Source organism: Rhinopithecus roxellana, unplaced genomic scaffold, assembly GCF_007565055.1.
Source record: "Rhinopithecus roxellana isolate Shanxi Qingling unplaced genomic scaffold, ASM756505v1 contig3635, whole genome shotgun sequence".
Taxonomy (NCBI): Eukaryota; Metazoa; Chordata; class Mammalia; order Primates; family Cercopithecidae; genus Rhinopithecus; species Rhinopithecus roxellana.
Window position 1 is genome coordinate 1 of NW_022142614.1, and position 19,160 is coordinate 19,160.

At 56.6% G+C, this 19,160-nt stretch overlaps 1 pseudogene; it reads right to left on the reverse strand.

Moving 5' to 3' along the window:
• Positions 1-1,297: 1,297 nt before the first annotated feature.
• The window catches only part of LOC104660932, a 30,312-nt pseudogene continuing 12,449 nt past the window's right edge, over positions 1,298-19,160 (reverse strand).

Below are 19,160 nucleotides of genomic sequence, written 5' to 3' on the forward strand. Positions count from 1 at the left end.
GTCCATCAAGTGAAATCAAGTTTTTCTTAGGAAAGAAAGGATAAAGGAATGGCTACTCTGGCCGGGCGCAAGGCTCACTCCTGTAATCCTCTAACTTTGGGATCCCGAGGCAGGTGGATCACCTGGAGGTGAGAAGTTCGAGACCAGCCTGGTCCAAACATGGCAAAACCCTGTCTCAACTAAAATACCAAAAAAGAAATGGCGTGTGGTTGGCAGGGCCTGTAATCCCAGATACTAGGAAGGCTGAGCCCCAGGGAGAATCGCTGAACCCAGGAGATGAGGTTGTAGGAGCCAGATCACGCCACTCCATCCCGTTCGGCCAACAGAGCTGGAGACTCCATCTCAAAAAAAAAAAAAAAAAAAAAAAGAATGGCTGCTCCATAGGCAGAGTGGCCCCAAAGGCTGCTGGTTGCCCATTTTCATGGTTATTTCTTGATCATACGCTAAACAAGGGTTGGACTATTCATGAGTGTTCCAGGAAAGGGGTGGGCAATTCCCAGAACTGAGAGTTTCTGCCCTCCCTTCTGAGACCATGTAGGGAACCTTCAGATGTTGCCATGGCATCTGTAAACTGTCTTGGCGCTGGTGGGAGTGTCTTGTAGCAGCTAATGCATTATAAGTAGCACATAATGAGCCGTGAGGACAATCACAGGTCACTCTCGTGGGCCATCTTGGGTTTGGTGGGCTTTGCCCAGCTTCTTTACTGCAACCTGCTTTATCAGCAAGGTCTTTATGACCTGTATCTTGTGCTGACCTCCTATCTCATCCTGTGACTAAGAATGCCTAGCCTCCTGGGAATGTGGCCCAGCAGGTCTCAGCCTCCCTTTACCCAGCCCGCATTCAAGATGGAGTCGCTCTGGCTCACGTGCCTCTGACAAGTTGGCCTGGGTTGAGTGTTCCCTAGTGTGTGGTTGTTGGAGCTGTTCCTAGGAGTAAGAGGTATTGTCAGTAGGAAACAGGCCTCTGTTAGCCCTGGGGCTGACACTCTGCCCCAGTATGTCGGCATCATTTTAGTGGTGACAAAACTGGGGCTCAGAGACATCAACTCCCTCACCCCGAACACCCAGACTGTGCGTGGCGGGCTGGGGTTTGAATGTGGGGATTGAAGACCCATCATCTCCTCTGGTCCCCCAGTCTCTGCTGCCCAAGAGGAACAGGATCCCAGGATCCAGTCCCCTCATGGCACCAGCCAGGGTGGGTGGAGATGGGGAGGCACAATTCCAAAGCCCCCCGGACTCTGAGGCAGGTCGGGGGCCGAGAGCAACCCGGACCTGCGGACCCCACCCTGAGAAGAGTGGCTGCATGCCCGGCCCAGCGGGCAGGAGATCTGTGTCCTCAGTAAACGTGACGGCGCTTCCCGCTCCTCCAGCCAGGCCGTGCTGTCTTCACGTTTCCAATCATGCGGCCTCCTCTCCAATTCCCAAGCCCAACCCACAGAGACAGCGATCTGGGGTCCACGTGAGGTTTGTCAGCAGCTCTGACCCGCTGCTTCCCGCCAGCCCCGCGGCCGGTTCTGGAAAGCTCTCTGCTGCCCCCTGGTGGGGAAGGTCGGGGCAGGGCTCTGGCTGCAAGCATGGGGTCCCAGAACCTCCTGGCTCTGTCACCTCTGCTGGGTGGAAAACCAACCCAGGACTGAAGCAGCAGATGGGTGCCTGATTCCTTATTATCAGAGCTCCACCCACTGGCAAGTCTCTCTCTGGGCCTCAGTTTCCCCTTCCATTAAACGAGGGGCTTGGGGGATACCAAGGAGGGGTAACAGCTTAGTGAGGATGGCAGGTTTCTTCTGGGGAGATGAACACGTTTTGAAACTACATGGCGTGAGTGGTTGCACAGGACTCTGAATGCACAAATGCCACCACATTATTCGCGTTGAAATAGTTAATTGCATGCGATGTGAATGTCACCTCATTTAAAGTGTTTAAAAGAGGGGCCTGGGAGAGTGCAGTGTATGTGAGAATCACGTGGGACACCCACAGTCTCTGAACCTCGGTTTCCTTGCCGTAAACTGGCAAAGAGACCGTGTGAGCTGTGTTCCCTGGGGCCAAGAGATTCCAAGAAGGAAAACCTGGGATTCCAGGGACTGGGATGAGGGCCGGGGGCCGGAAGGGGAGGGGGCCTGTGGGGACGGCATAGGGGGCAGCCCAGATAAGGCTTTCAATACTGGGTAGCAGCGTCTACACAGGCGGAGATCCCTGCATCTCACTTCCCGCAGGGCTGACCGGTGGCCAGAGGTGGGACTGGCCAGGCTCGGCCCAGCCAAGTCTGGGAGCAGAGGACACTGAGTGAGGGATCCCCGGGGCCACCCTCACTGGCCTGTGGCTCTCCTGACACCACAAGAGAGGTCCAGGAGCTGACCTTGGGTCCTAATGGGGGACACTTTCCTGGCAGCAAGCTGGCAGGGTGGTGTGGTGGTCAGTGTACTGGGCTCTGTGTCTCCGCCCCTACCTGCTGTGTGACGGTGGGCGAGACACCTAACCTCTCTGTGCCTTTGTTTCTTCAATGGCGAACAGGGGCACTAGCAGCCCCCACATGCGGGCACAGTGGCCTGAAGGATAAAGGCAAGGGCGGCACGAGACCTACAGCAAAAGCTCTGAGCAGGGAGAGCAGGGAGCTGCCCAGGGAGTTCTACCACCGTCTCCCCTCTGGCCGCCAAGGAAACCGAGGCTCATGGTGAACTGGCCCAGGTCTGTTGGACTCAGGGTCCTTCTCCCCAAGATCAGAGGGCTGCCACCAGGGAAGGAGCTGGCCCCAGACACCGCCCAGGAAGCACACAGGGAAGGAAGCTCTGGGTACTTCAGTATGTTATTGCAAAAAAACATTGCTATTTGAACCCTGCTTTCATGCCTCCATTTCCCAGAAAATGAGCCACGGGAGACACCAGGAGAGGCAGGAGACCATCCTCCTTGCACAAAACCCACTCCCTCGGATGCTGTCCTCAGCGAGGGTGGCTGGGGCCAACCAGGGGGCCCACCCGCAGAGTGGCAGAGGAGGCAGGTTGACCCTGCAGACATTGAGCTCTGTGGTGAAGGTCCTGGCCTTCTGGTAGAAGAGCGACTTCTCGTGGTCCAGGAGGAAGTTGTGGGAGATGGTGGCCAGCCGCGTGTAGGTCTTCAGCTGTGCCCTTCTTGTTGCCCAGGTCCACAGCGGCTGCCAGTGCCAGCTGGTAGTACCCGGCTGCATCAAACTGTTCCTGAAGGGGACAGGCCATGCTCAGCAAAAGGGGGACTCGGAGCCTGTCTTCCCAGAAGCTGTTCCTGTCTCCAGGTCATTCCACATGTCCAGCCAATGCTGGCTCACCCCATGAGCCCCGAAGCCTGTGACACTGCTGTGGTCTCAGCTGCAGGAGTTGGGGACAACCCTGAAACCCCTGGAAGCCTTCCTGACTATCCCTATGCTCCACTCACCCCAAGCCTCTTGCCTCAGTCCCACCCTCTCTGCAGGCAGTGGCTGCTTTCCCCATGGGCTGAGGTCAGGGCAGATCCTGCCTGCTCTGAGAGTTCCATGCAGGACCCGTGGCTCCAAGCCACAGCAGGGGCACAGCGTTGAGTGACCCAGGCTCCCCTCTGGCCCCTGTCCATGCTGACCATTTCCAGGCCCTCCACGGGCCAGGCCAGGTACAAAACCATCTCACAGGTGTCCTCCCTGGCAATGTTCCCCTGAAATATTGATGGAGTGTGACTCCCCAGACATCCACTCCCATTTTCAATGCATCTTTGGCTCAAACTCACCATCCCTGGGTTGGGATGCTGCCTCCCAGACCTCCACCTTGACCCTCCCATCTCCCCCCTAGCTTCTCCCCAGGCGCCTCCTCCACATGGGGGACACCCAAGGGACCTCTCTAAGACCCAGGCCTGGCCTGTCCCTCTTTACCATCTCAAGATGGCTCCCAGGGCCAAGGACAAAGTCCAAGATGCAGCAGTCCATTCCCTCACTGCCCCGCCCCACACACGGAGCAGGGGCGTGAGAAGGCCCCGAGTCACCGCCACTGCTCATCCAATGCCCCCCGGCCCAGCCGAACACTGGACTCTGTGCTGGGTGCATGGCTGAGCCTAACATCCTTGCTCCCAGTCTGAGGGACCTGGGACTGAACACTGACCACAAAGGTGGCCCGGGCTGTGGCAGAGGGAAGCCCAGGAGCCTGTGGGGGGCCCAGGAGGCCCCTGACTCAGCCGGGGGTGGGAGGCAAAGGGCTTCCTGAAGGGGTGGGGGCATCCTAACTAAACAGGAAGGAGCCAGCCAAAGCATGTCTCTGCGTGTGCCTGTGTGTGTGCCTGTGTGCTTGCCTGTGTATGCGCGCCGGTGCGTGTGCATGAGTACCTGTGTATGTGGTTGTGTGTGTGCCAGTGTGTGCGTGTGTCTGCATTTGCGTGTGCATTTCCATGTGCCTGTAGTGTGTGCAGCAGCTAGTGAGTGGCAGGCTGAGCCAGGACACACCTAATCCACCCTATTCCAGGGCTCACTCTCACGTGTAGACTAAAGGGGACCGCATTTTAGAGGCAATCGGCAAGGATGCCCATTTACCCCTGCCTCTCTGCCAGCCTTTCAGTCCCCATCCAGCCCAGCTTTCTCTCCCACTCCTCTGGGCCCTCGGTCCAGAGCCTCCTATATACGAGGAGGGTGTGGCCTCGGAAAGACAGCCGCCCCTGGGGAATTCCGAGGGGGCCTCCCTGTGGGAAGCTGGCCTGGGCTGACAGCATAGTCACGATGAGGCCCAGAGGGCTGTGCATGGGAAGGAGGTGAAGGAGGCCTCTGCCCCTCGACCCCAACCATGGACTTTGGCCTCTCAGGTACTACCTGGCCCTTTCATTCCTCTTGGGCAGGCAGAGTGGGCAGCAGGCTTGACCAAGCGAGATAAAGGCCCACTTCTGGGAGACCCGTCCCCTGGGTCCCAGGCGAGCCCCAAGCGGTGAGCAGCATCCCTCTGGGCCTGACACCTGGCACCTCCCTGTCTGGATGGGACTTGGGAGGCCATAGGGACCGCTTCTGACCACCAGGTGTCACCAGAACTGGGCGGGGGCCTCCCGGGCAGCCCCAGGCCTGTGGTGAGGGATACGGGGCGGGGTCTTAGGGCTGCCCCAGCTCCTCATGTTCTAAGGCCAAGATCTCTGTCCCTGGACTGGAGTGCCCTGGCCCCTCAGCCCATAAGGAGTACAGATGCGGTGCCAGTGTGGTGCTGAGGAGGGGCAAGTGCCTGCTGGGCAGAGGAGTGGAGACACCCCAGGTCTGAGTCTGCCAGTCCCAGCTCTCCACTCTCCACCCCTGCAGGACTGGGGGCAGAGAGCACAGCACCTCCTCTCGAGACAGACCCAACCCAGCAAGGTCTCAGCCTGGCTGGCTGGGGCCCCGCCCCACTGCACCTGCTGTGAGCTGGGGTTCCCCTGTCTGTGAAGTGGATGGTAAGACACGGATCCCACCCCACCCTTCCTGGGTGATGTGAAGATTCAAGGTGTCTCGGGACTCCAGGAAGGAGTTGCTCAGTGCAGGCTGGCACCCTGGGCAGGCTTCCTAGAGGAGGCACTGGGATTTGGGTTGGATCTTGCAATGTGGATTCAATGTGAGGATGATGCCGTCCTCCAAAATGTCCTTCTCCCGACCCTGTTTTCTTTCTTAAATGCAACTTGACACTTGACTGTCAAGACTCAGTTTGGTGTCACCTCCTCCAGGAGGGCCCCCCCTGACTACAATCCCCCTTCTTTACCCAGAGGTCACCATTGCCCGCTCATGTGTCAGCCTCCCAGGCTGAGACTGAGTTCTTGAGGGTGGGGCCTGGCCAGCTTGGGAGCTGGGTTGTATCTGCGAACCTTGCTCGTTCCTCCAGCCATGTGCAGAGCTCCAGGGAGGCCACTGGGCCATTCCTAAGGAAGGCTGGAACCCAGGCCCCTGGGGTCAGGGTGGAGATCCCACTCCAAGGGGGCCGGAAACACCCTGAGCCCTGCCCCTCCCCACCCACCTTCAGGTCGTAGAAGAGTATGTCACCAAGTACCAGGTACACCTTCACGTAGTAGAGGGTCTCCTTGTCAAACTCCAGCGGTGAGTTGCAGAGCTACAGGGCCTTGAGGTAGAAGTGCTCCGCCAGCTTGCCATGGCCCAGCAGGTGGTGCAGGGCGGCCAGCCGGTGGTAGGCCACCTGCTCATTCAGCCGGTCTCCTGGGGTGCAGGCCAAAGGGGCAGGTGTGAGGACGTGGCTCCCTGGGGCAGTCAGGGCACAGGCCCCTCAGGAGCAGGTATGCAGACCCCGGGCAGCACCTGGCTTGCCTCCAGGCACCTGTGGTCACCTGGGCAGCTTTGGCCAGTCCCTTCTGGGTTCCCAGACCCACTTTCCCATCTGCAAAGCAGAACTAATAAGGCCTGTCCCTGTCTACTGTGAGGCTTTGGCAAAGTCGGACTTGGATGGCCCAGCTCTGCCTACACATAGCCACCTGCCTTTGTTCACTGGTTTTAACCAGGGGAGCCCAAAACCCATACAGTCCAGGTGCTCCCGGGAACCCCGGCTCCATGCAGCCCACGGACGTGACATCCGACTCCTCCTGGGTGAGTCACGATCAGAGCCCCTTACCTTGGGGGAGTCACCACATGCCTGAGCTCCAGGTCCCCCCACAGATGCACAAACCCACCTAGGCTGTCTCTGATGTCCTCCCCTTTTCAGGGCGAGTGCTGTGGAGCCTGCATTCAATGCATTCCCACACAGCTGCACACCTACTGTGTACTGGGCCCCAAGGCACACGGCGTTGGGGCATGCGGCCCGCCCAGGGTTCCCTGTCTCTGGAGGAGGACAGACGATCCTGGCACAGCACCAGGGGATGCCCGGCCTTAAGGGGCAGGCTGCTGGAAGGGGAACTGGGATTTCATCAGCCAGAGAGCCGTGTGGTTGATGAGGGTGGGAAGGGCACAAGACAAAGGGAATGTGCCACAGCCTGGCACATACAGGGACCGAGATGCCTGGCATGTCTGGAAGGCAGAGGGCACACTGTGTGGCCCTTGTGGTCAGCAGTGGGAAGAGACAGAGGAAGCAGAGCTCAGCACTGCGTGAGAGACCTCAGGCTGTGCCGCATGGCCAGACGGGGAAGCCAGCTGGGCAGATCTGCCTGACTGCACAGGAGACCAGGAAAATCCAGCAGCTGTTTCAGCTCCTGCCCTACAGACCTGGAGGCTGGGCTCTGGCAAAGTGTGGATCCTGGCAGGATGGGGGCTCAGGGGACTTACCCAGAGTGATGCTGAGTGCTAGGGCAATGTGGGCAACCTCCAAGCCCTCCTGGGGCTCCTCCAGCATGGCCAGCAGTGCCACCAGCTTGTTGCACAGCTGCAGCTGCGGCTCCGCCTTACGGTTGCCCATAGTCACTGCCAGGGGCAGGGCCCGGTCCTACCACACAGGCAGGTGGGGTCAGGCTTCCCGCAGCACCCTCCTTACCCAGCGCCTTCCTCAGAGCTCAAACATGTGCTTGGAGCATCCCACGCCCCAGTTACCGTTGCACCTCCACAGAGCTCTGTGCTCTGGGATAACGCACGGTTCAGACACCCAAGTTGGGGGTTGAAGAGTCACCTGAGGCCCATCTAGCTACACCCGGCAGCCTTAGACCAGCCTCTCCCACCTGGGCACCGGGGGTCTGACTAGGGGGAGCCAGCACTCCTCTCTGCTCTAAAAACACCACATTTATCTGTGCCCAGGGCTGAGCCACACCGTGAGCTCAGAGGAAGGGAGAAGCCGTCCCCCGCTTCGGGGTGCAGGCAGACTTGGGCCCTGCCTGGGCCTCCCACTGACATGCTGTGTGTCCTTTGACATGTCCCTGTGCTTCTCTGAGCCTCAGCTTCCTCATCTGGAAGATGGGGACAGGACTTCCCACTCATGGTTGCTTGAGATCATCAGGTGCAAGGGTAGAGCCACTGTCATGTCCGGACCCGAGCGTTTGTCCCGGGCAGGGGGCACAGTCAATATCATTCCCGGTGAGACCACTGGGAAACTCAGCATGTGCATGGGTGGCCTTGCCTCCAGGTGGGAGGCCTCTGCCCTGCCACATCTGTGCCTCAGCCCTCCAGGTGACCCCCTGAGGCCCACATACATCAGCCCACAGGCCAGCTCACCCGGTAGAAGGACGCGGCTTTCTCCCACTCCCAGGCCTCGTTGAAGAAGATGTCTCCAGCTGCCTCAAACGGCTCCAAGCCCAGGTTGGAGTCGCCTATGTACAGGACCACATTCTGTGCCACCTGAAAGGAGCAGAAGTTCCCTCAAGACCCATACCTGGCGAGGTGGCCACACCTACCTTCGCCAGCCTCCTTCCTCTCACACACTGCAGGTACACCTGAGCATTTTTCAGACCTGTGCATTAGGGCTGCCCCACCACTGGCGTGAGGACAATGAACTGATGCACTTGAGTGCCAGGAGGTGACTGAGCAGCTGCAGCCCAGGAGCCCGACACCTGTGAATCCTACCACCAGGGACAGCCCTAGCCCACCACCCCCCCCCCGCACTCAGTCTCCGTGGCCCCCAGATTGCTGGGAGCCCATCACCTGGTTCCTTTCTGCATTGCCACATCCCTGCCACAGCTCAGGGCCGCACATCAACAGTGTTTGTGGGTGGGCCTGGTCCCCTCTTGGCCATGAGCTCTTGATCCTTCTCCTCAGCTCAAGGAGGTATACAGCAGGTGCTCAATAATGAAAGTTTCACCAGGCTCGTGGGCTTCACAATTTGTTCCAGATCACACTGTGTTTGGGAAAGCCTCTGAAAACAGCCACTATGATAGGTTCATTTTGTAAGGAGATGTGCCACGTGTCGCTTGGAGCACGTTCTTCTGTGTGTTAACTGAGTGGTCACATTCTTTGAGCATGAGCTGTATACCAGCAGGTGCTAGGCACTGTGAGGGGCCACGCCTCTGCCCTCAGGGAGAAGATGCTGGCCACTGGGGGAGGATGTGAGGGAACCAGTTGGAGGGAGGGAAAAGGCATACAACAGGTGCTCAGCAGTGGCTTAGGAATGAGTGGATGGATGGATGAATGGATGAGCAGATGTGTAGACACATGGATGGATGGGTGTGTGGATAGCTGAATGCTTGGATGGATGGATGGACGGGTGGGTGGGTGGGTGTTTGGAATGATGTGTGTATGTCTGTATGTATGTATGGGTGGGTAGATTACGGATGGGTGGAGGGTAGATGATGTATGTACATATGGATGGATAGATGGTGGATAGACCAATGTATGGATAAACAAATGGACAGATAGATGAATGGAGGGATGGATTAATAGGTAGATTGGTGGGTGGATGGATGATGGAAGGATGGATGGATGGATGGATGAATGGATGGGTGGATGGTTGATGGACAGATGGAAGGATGAACAGGAGGTGAGTGGATGGATAATGGAAGGATGGATGGATGGATATATGGATGAATGGATAAATGGATGGATGAATGATGGATGGAAGGGGAACAGGTGAATGGATGGGTGATGGATGGATGATGGATGGATAGATGAATGGATAAATGGATGGCTGGATGGAAGGATGAACAGGTGAATGGATGGATGACAAAAGGATGTATGAATGATGGATGGATAAGTGGGTGGAGAGATGGATGAATGGATGGATGATGGATGGATGGATATATGGATAAACGGATGGACGGAAGGATGAACAGGTGAATGGATGGATGGATAAATGGATGGATGATGGATGAATAGAAGGATGAACAGGTGAATGGATTGTTGGAAAGATGGATGGATGAACAGGCAAATGGATGGATAGACAGGTGAATGGATGGATGATAAAAGGATGGATGGATGAATGGATAGAAGGATGAACGGATGGATAGATGATAGAAGGATGGATAGATGAATGATGGATGGATGGAAGGATGAACAGGAGGTGAGTGGATGGATGATGGGAGGATGGATGGATGATATGTGGATGAATGGATAGATGGATGGATGGAAGGATGGATGGATGAATGAATGGATGGACGAACAGGTGGATGGATGGTGGCTGAATGGATGGATGATAAAAGAATGGATGAATGGATGAAGGATGGATGATGGAAGGATGAATAGGTGAATGGATGGATGATGGATGGATGGAAGGATGAGGAGGCGAGTGGATGAATGATGGAAGGATGGATGCATGGAAGAATGAACAGGTGAATGGATGGATGATGAAAGGATGGATGGAAGAATGGATGGAGGGATGGATGGACGGGTGAATGGATGGATGATAAAAGGATGGATGATGAATGAATGGATGGATCATGGATGGATGGAAGATGGTTGGATGGATAGAAGGATGAACAGCTGAATGGCTGGATAATGGAAAGATGGATGGAAAGATGGATGGATGGATGAACTGGTGAATGGATGGATGAAGAGGTGACCAGATGAATGACGGATGGATGGATGGATGGATGATGGATGGATAGAAGTATGAACAGTTGGATGGATGATGGAAAGATAGATGGAAGGATGGATGGATGGACGAAAAGGTGAATGGATGGACGGACAGGTGAATGGATGGATGATAAAAGGATGGATGGATGGACGGAGGGATGGATGATGGACGGATGATGGATGGGTGGAAAGACGAACAGGTGAATGGACGGAGGATGGATGGATGGATGGATGGAAGGACCCACAGGTGTATGGGAAGATGATGGAAGAATGGATGGATGGATGAATGGATGATGGATGGATGGATGGATGGAAAGATGAACGGGTAAACAGATGATGGAAGGATGAATGGATGGGTAGATGAACAGGTGAATGGATGGATAGATGGGTGAATAGATGGATGATAAAAGGATAGATGAATGATGGATGGATGAAAGGACAGATGGATGGATGATGGATAGATGGATGGAAGGATGAACAGGTAAACAGATGATGGAAGGATGAACGGATGGATGGATGGACAGAGAGTGAACAGCACAGGGGCCCTCCTGCATCCCTTGCCACTCACCTGGATGTACAGGTCCACCAGCTCGCCCTGCCGCAGGATGTAGTAGATCTTCCCTGCTTGCAGTCAGGCATGCGCCTCCTCTTTCTTCTGGAGGTCAATGAAAATCCCCAGACTTCGTTTGGTGTAGTCCAGAGTGGATCTGTAGGCCCTGGAATCAGACACAGGTGTCAGAACAAGGGCTCTCATCCTCCTGGAACCAGTCTGCCTCCTCCCTGGGTCTGGTGACAGATGAATCTGGCATGTGGGGACTGCGAACGGCCCTCTTGTGTGTGCAGTGTTCTGCCCTTCCCAGGCTGCTGGGAGGGCCAGGGTGAACACTCATGGCATGGAAAAGATGAAGGACATCCTTCTGAGGGAATCGAGCATCATGCTGCCCTGTGGCAGGAGGAGTGTGCTAGTCCATCTCCCCTGCCTCCCAGACATGGCCTGTGTCTTCTCCAGATGCACCAGGAGCCATTAGTGTTCAGAGGCTATCTAGACGGATGGTTCTCAAGGTGTGCAGGCATCACAGTCACTCGGAGGCCTGTCTGTATAGCTTGCTGGCCCTGCCCCCAGAGCTTCCGGCTCCACAGGCCTGGGGCAGGCCCCAGAACTCCCACTTGCCACAAGGTCCTAGGTGATATGGATGCTGCTCTGCTGGTCCAGGGACTACACTTTGAGAAGCATGGCTCTAGCACACTGGCCCATTTTCCTTCTTTGAACCTGAGGCCAAGACTGGAGCCAGTCTCCCGGGTCCCCATGGAATCTGGCTCCTTCCCTGCTCTCTCAGTAAGTCCGACACTCGAGGGGCTGTGACTGCAGCAATGTCACCAGGCCCTGTGGGTGGGGTGGCCAGGGCCATGGTTACCCCACCAGGTCAGGATGCTCGGGGGAAGCCGAGTGGGCCACATATGGGACGTGAGACCTTGAAACCCTGCCCCACGGAAGCAGGTGACACAATTGGCTCTGTCTTCTGTGGGAGAGAAGCCACAGGTGGCTGCTGTGGTCACATTTAAGGGGACAGATGAAAGCCAGGAGTGAAGACTCGGGGCAGGCAGAGGTCAGATGACAAAAGCCACCATAGTAGGAAGAACAGCCCAGAGTGCACGTACTGCCTCTGCTGGGGTTGAGATGACCTTTGACCCAACAAGGGAGGCTCAAGCTGGGACTCACGAGCCAGCAGCAGCCCTGGGACGACCCCAGACCCACCAGCTCAAAGCATCTGATGCCAAGGAACCAAATGGTCCAAAGGAAAGGGGCTGATGGGGCCCTGGGCCAGCTTCCCTGTGCCCCTCTCCCTGCCCGGCGCCCCCAACCCCCTTGCCCCCCTCCACACCCCCACCACTGCAAAGCCAGCCCTCACCACTTGGTGCCCAGGGACAGGTAGAGCTGACTGGTGGTCTCCAGGAGCTGCCCCCTCCAGCACCTTGTCGGTCACCTTGTGGGCCAGGGAGAGCTGGAACTCGTGGTAGATGATACACTGGGCCTCGCTGGGCGTGACGATGCTGTAGAAGTAGCACAGCCACTGGACGGCCCGCAGCTGGCCTGGGCAGAAGACAAAATGGAAGACGTCAGCCTCCCAGCATCGAAGAGAGGCTGGCTGGGCTCGGAGGCCCCTGCGCTGTGCTTGTCTCTTTCACACCTCTGTGAACCTCGGCCCCATAGGCGGGGAGCCTGAGCTCAGACAGGCCATGTACCTGTACAAGGGCAGACACCGAGCACACCGTCACATGGGCACAGCTTAGTGCAGATGCTCATGGTAGAGGCCGGCCTTCTTTACAACTCCCAGGGCTGAGGTCCTGGCCAGGCTCGGCCCCTGCACCAGGCCATCTATTTCTGCTTCACAAAGTCCCTCTGGGGAGAACCAGGGCTGGCTTCAGCCTGAGCTGATGAGGCCAGGGGCACAAGTACCCCCTGTTGCAGATGGAACCCTGAGAGAGCAAAGCCAAGCGTCATGTCTGCCACACATGGCATCATGTTGGGGGAATGGGGTTCAAAGCCAGCCCCTGGTGTTCTCACACATGCTTCTCTCATGCAACCAGGCTCCAAAACCATAGGCTCACTGGCCTCTCCCAAAGCCATGGTGCTGGGAACAGTGGAAAGCTTCTGATTGTCTAGTGTCAGAAACATTCCGAAGATTAACACCGGAAACCAGGTATGCCGAATGGACATCTGTCACACACGCCCCCCAATGACAGCTGAATACACAGTCCTCTCGAGCGCCCATGGGACATTCCCAATGACAGACCATGTGCCAGGCCACAAAACGAGCCTCAGTGAATGGAGAAGGACTGAGACCAAAGCAGAGGTGTTCTTCCGCTGTACTGGCACGAAACTGGAAATCAAGAGTGAAGGAAAGTGGGAAATTCAAAAATATGTGGAAATTACACACTCCTAAACAACCAGTGAGTCAAAGAAGAGACCATCAGGGAAACTGAAAACTAATTTGAGAAGAATGCAAACAAATGCACAGCCCGGGCCAGCACGGTGGCTCACACCTGTCATCCCAGCACTGTGGGAGGCCGAGGCGGGAGGATCGCTTGAGTCCAGGAGTTTGAGATCAGCCTGAGAAAAATGGTGAAACCTCGTCTCTATTAAAAAAACACAAAAATTAGCCAGGTGTGGTGGTGCACATCTGTAATCCCAGCTACTCGGGAAGCTGAGGCATGAGAATGGCTTGAACCTGGGTAGAAGTTGCAGTGAGCCAAGATTGCACCACTGCACCCCAGCCTGGGCAATGGAGCAAAACCTAAACAAATAAAAATAAAAAAATAGCACAGCGTATCAAAAACTCCAAGATGCAGCTAAGGCAGTGCTGAAAGGGAAATTTATAACTGTAAATGTCTACATTCAAAGAAAGAAGAAAAATCTCAAATCAAAAACCTAACCTTCCACCTTGAGAAACTAGAAAATGAACTAAACCCAAAGTGAATAAAAGGAAGAAAATAATAAACGTGAGAGTGGAAATGGGAAGTAAAAATACAGAGAATGGAAAAACAAAAGAGATAGTCAACAGAACCAAAAGTGGGTTTTTTGAAAATAATAACAAAATTGACTAGTCTTTCACCAGACTGACCAAGAAAAGAAAGATGGGACACAAATGACTAAAATCAGAGACTGAGCACCATGGCTCACGCCTGTCATCCCAGCGCTTTGTGAGGCCGAGGTGGAAAGATCGCTGAGGCCAGCATTCAAGACCAGCCTGGGGGAACATGATGAGACCCCATCTCTAATAAAAATAAATAAACAATTACAAACCCAAGTTTCTAAAATCAGAAATGAAAGAGGAAACATTATTGCCGACTTGACAGAAATAAAAGGATTCCATGAAAACACTACGAACAATTGTACACCAACAAATCAGACCATCTAGACACAACAGCCAAACTCCTAGAAGGACACGAACTACCGAAAGTGACTCAAAAATGACCCCAAGTAAGCAAGTAAGCATGTGGGGTATCAACCCCACCCTCGGTCTCCTCGACCGTTCAGCGCAGGGTGGGGAGACAGAGACGCATGATCTCTATTCCCTGGACTGCATTTCCAAGTCTGAATCCCCCAGCACCCTGGGGAGGGCCTCGTAGGAGGAGGTGCCACAGGCTATTGTGCCAGGAGCCACCGGAGGCTGCAGTGGGGGCTGGGGCGCTGGGCTCCTGGAGGGTCTCCTTCCAGTCAGAGAATGCCCCTGGGGAAGAAGCCTGGGTATGAACCCCCCACCCCTCCTTGGGCAGATGTGTGGGACCGGGGCCCCTTCACACAGTCCTTTCCAAAATCTCATCCCTCCTAGGGCCAGGAGTGGTGCCAGGCCTGTGCTGGGAAATGGGCAGATTTGGCCACAGCCCCTGGGGCTCTGGTCCAGGCCACAGGAGGCACCTCTGAGTGGTCTCACTGTGCCATGACAAAGCGCTGCAAGGCAGAGGGGACTCAACAGTATCCCTTGTCTCAGCCATTTCCCTGGACTCAAATTCCTCATCTATTCTCTGCGGCCTAGATTTCGGACAGCCCTGCCCACCTACTGTCCGTTTACTGCTCAGTGTGCAGTGAGTGTTCGACAGCACTCCATGGCTCCCCAGTGCTCTTGGGGAAAAGGCCAAGCCACAGCCTGAGGCCCCAGGCCCTGCTTAGCTCTCCAGAAGAGCTTCTCACCATCCGGCACCCAACCCACCCACTCCCAACTCTGCACCTCCCTGCTCACTCACCCCCGCTCACGCCCCACTTATTCCCGCTTACACTCCCACTCACCCCCACTCACCCCCGCTCACACCCCACTCATCCCCGCTCACACTCCCGCTCACTCACCCCCACTCACTCACCCCCACTCACACCCCACTCATCCCCGCTCACACTCCCGCTCACTCACCCCCATCACACCCCCGCTCACTCACCATCACTCACTCACCCCCGCTCACAACCCACTCATCCCCGCTCACTCAGCCCCACTTGCTCACCCCTGGGCCTTCACACAGGCTACACCGCCAGCCCCTCCCCTACCACCAGCCCCTCATCCACACCTATTACTTGACTAAATCCTCTCAACCCTCTGGTCCCAGACTAAAGAGGCTTCCCTAACCCGGGGCCAAGTGCTGCCCCGCCATCATGCCACTCACCCTTTTGTGGCTTCTCTGGCCTGAAGCTCACGTTCCCACGCTCAGCACCTGCTTCCCGAGGACCCCACAAGCTCCATTTGTGGGTGGGGCCTGGCACACTCTGCACGAGCTTCTTTTGCATGAACTGCTCTGTGGCTTTGGGCAATCACCCGCCCCTGTGTCCTCTGTGAAGTGGGATGACAGGTGCTCAGGGCTGCCGAGATACCAAGCAGATAACATGGGCACAAGAACTGGTGTTCAGGGCCTGGCTCATGGAGGGGCCCCAAGTCCCAGCTCAGCAGAGCCTGCCTAGATCCCAGGGTTATGGCCAGGGATTCCCAGCATGCAGGACTTTCCGTGCTCAAGGCAGGATGGTCCCTGAGCAAACCAGAAAGAGCTGGCTGCCCAGTAGGGCACAGAGGGCCTGGTCCTGCATGGGAACTGCCTGTCTCCAGAGCGCTTGCCAACATCTGCTGCTGGCCATGACTCAGCACTTTCGATGGTGGAAAAACCACCACTTGTTTCCAAATCACAGACCCCAGGTGTGCCCTGACCCGAGTGGCCCCAGAAGGCACACAGGAGGAACTAGGGCACTCACTCTCCACGTGGTCCATCTCCACGGCCACCAGAAGGGCCCACTCACAGTAGCCCTTGCACTGCTGGGCCGGGCCCTGGCGGGTGCAGAGGTGACCCAGCTGCAGGAGTACGTGGGTGAAGTCCCAGCCACACTCCGAACAGGGAAGCCTCGAGAACAGACGCATGGCCTCCAGAAGGTAGTGCTGGGCCAGCCTGTTGGCACCCGCGTGCAGGCACAGGGTCCCGAAGTTGGCCAGCACCACTGCCTGGTTCCTCTGCTGGAACAGGTCCCAAACCACCCATAGGGCGCAGTAGTAGCCCTCGGCTGCCTGCCTCGTCCGGCCTGTCCTCTTCAGAGCCACGGCCACCATGTTGGCAATCACAGCTTCCTGGTGCTCGCTGGCCACTACTGCATCCTGGACAGACTGCAGGATGTTCAAGGCCACCAGGCTCTGCCCATGAAGCACGTGCAGCCAGGCCAGGGCCACCAGGGTGTCCACGATGGCACAGACTCCGGCAACAGCATTGGCTTCCACCGCCTGCATCATGAAGGTGATGGCCGGGCCGTGGTAGCCATGGTGGCTGTACGGCTGGGCCAGGCTGTCGTGGAGAAGGCCTCGCAGAGCCTGGCCTGTGCCCGGGGTTAGGGAGGCCAGCGCTTGCCTGAGGTAGTGGGAAGTCTGGGTGGGGAGGCTGTGGGGCTGGAGGGCGTTCTGGAGCACCAGGTTCACGTTCCTCAGCGAGCCGGCCAGCAAGTCCTGTGTCCTCAATGAGGCCACCTTGACACAGCTCAGCACCAGGTGGGGCAGGCACTTGCAGCTGTAGATGTCAGCCAGGAGCAGGGAGCAGTCTGAGAGCCACGCAGTGTCTGGGGCTCCCGAGTCCCTGTGCAAAAGCAACAGCCACTCTAGGAAGGACAGGGCCTCCTCGGGCTGCTTGAGGTGCACGTGATGCCTGGCCAGCAGGAAGCAGGCCCAGGCCTCAGCCTGCAGGCTCTGGCCACCCACCGCCCACTGCAGCACCAGCTACAGGAGCTCCCCGTCAGCCTCGGTGCTGCAGATGTGGCCGGGCGTCCCCAGGAGCAGGGCCATGGCTTTGGGAACCACCTGTGTACAGTTCTCCCGGTTCTACTTCCGGTAAATGCTGGTCAGGTTGGCGTACACAGCCACCACCTGGAACAGGTCTCCGAAGCTGCCGTCCAGGGTCCCCAGTGTTTCTTCAAAGTACACCCGGGCCTGGGACAGCTTGAGCCTCCTGCAGCACAGCCGGCCCAGGAGGAAGCAGAGCCCGGCCAGGGCCATGAGGAGGCCACCTTTCTTGGCCGCCCCTCGGGCCTGTGCCAGGCGCCCAGTCAGCTCCTCCTCATCGCTAAAGCTGCAGAACATGCCCCTCAGCCATGGCAGCGCCACGTTGTAAAGGACACAGAAGCTGGCCTTGTATCCGGAGGTGTTCAGGAACAGCAGCCGTGAGCTCAGGGCCTCTGGATCCTCCCAGTCGTCTTCAGCTTCCAAGCAGAAGGAGGGCTCCTCGGGGTCCTGCAAGCTCACATTGCTGGATGCCGCACAGAGACCCCAGGACGCTGGCTCCTGGGGGCAGCCTGGGGAGGCCTTGCATTGTTCCAGAACATTCCTCACCTTCGGAAGGGTCTCCTGTGGCTCCAGGCCCAGGCAAGGTGGAGGTATTTCTGCGAGTCACAAAAATACCTAGACAGATTAGAGTCCAGCAGTGAGTCCTTGGTCCACTGGGGGCAGGGTCCCCGCATCCCCGCCCTCTGTGTCCCCGGTGCAGCTTGCCATGAGCCCTTGAGAATTATGTGCAATGAAAACCCGGGGCCTGGAGCACGTAGGAACTCCAGCACTATGGGGACAGAGAGAACACGCAGGCCCGTGGCCCGACTCTCCTACGAAATCACCCTCCTATCCTGCTTTGTCACCCACCTGACAGCATGGTTTTAGGAGACTATGTCAGCTCAGCGATCCCTCAAGAGATGCCTTTCCCTTTAGAAAGAATCAAAGCCTTCTAACTGGACCCATGTGTATGCAGCACTACCACTACAAATGTAACTTCTGTCAGCATATTGGGCCCCCCGGTGGGGTAAAGGAATCCATGAAATCCTCAACAGCCAATCAGAGCTATTGATCAGCTCAAAAGCTGCTATGCAAAATTGGTAAAGCCACCGACGGCACAGGACAGGGCTGTTGTACCCGGGTACCAAGCTCCGTGCAGGGGAATGGACCATCCCTGCAGGAAGGATGGGAAAGCCTCCAGGCCCCTGTGGCCACCTTCACCTTGGATGGTCTGAAAACCTGAAGCCCACAGTTCCTAAAGGGTTAACCAAAAGGCCAGACTGCTCAAGCAGTCCACTGGCACCTGCTGTCTTTGGTGGATTCCTAGCCAAAGCCCCCTACCAGAGGTGAGCAAACGAGCGCATTTCCTGTTGGAAAACCTGGGATGAAAAGAGGCATTACAGGGAAGGAAAAAACTAGATTTAAACAGACTCTCTTTTTCAAGCTCACATGTAAAAACTATTTTCAATAGAAACTGTCTCCTTATTCATCTGTAAAGCCTTGGAATTAAAAAATTAATAAATACGATTTAGAGGCAAATGTCTGACTTGACTTCACTAGATTAGCTAAGAAATCTCCCCCACCCGGCAGAAGCACACAGCCCCTCCCAGCCACTACCCTGGCCTCTGGGGCAGCTGGAGAGCCACGTGCCTTTGCTCCAGGGACTTTGGCAGAGGGTGGAACCACCCCCTCCCCGAGGCTAAACCTACTACAGCCTTCCCTTCCCCACTGGCTTCCCAGGCCTCCTCTGGGACCTTGTGCCTGCATCCCAAATGTACTGGGATGGATCCCATTCCCAGGGAACTTCCAAGGGCCCTTGGTGCATCCACATCACCAGGCTGTCCACATGCGGACCCTTTGTGAGGGGAAGAGACAGAGTCCCAGAGCGGAGACGGGAGGGCCTCCCTGAATCAGCCCCTCAGGAAGGAGCAGACCCTTCAGGGACCTCAGTTGAGGCCCCTGCAACCTAAGGCTCTGAATTCTGCTACCCGCTGAGGGCAGTGTGGCCTCCCATCT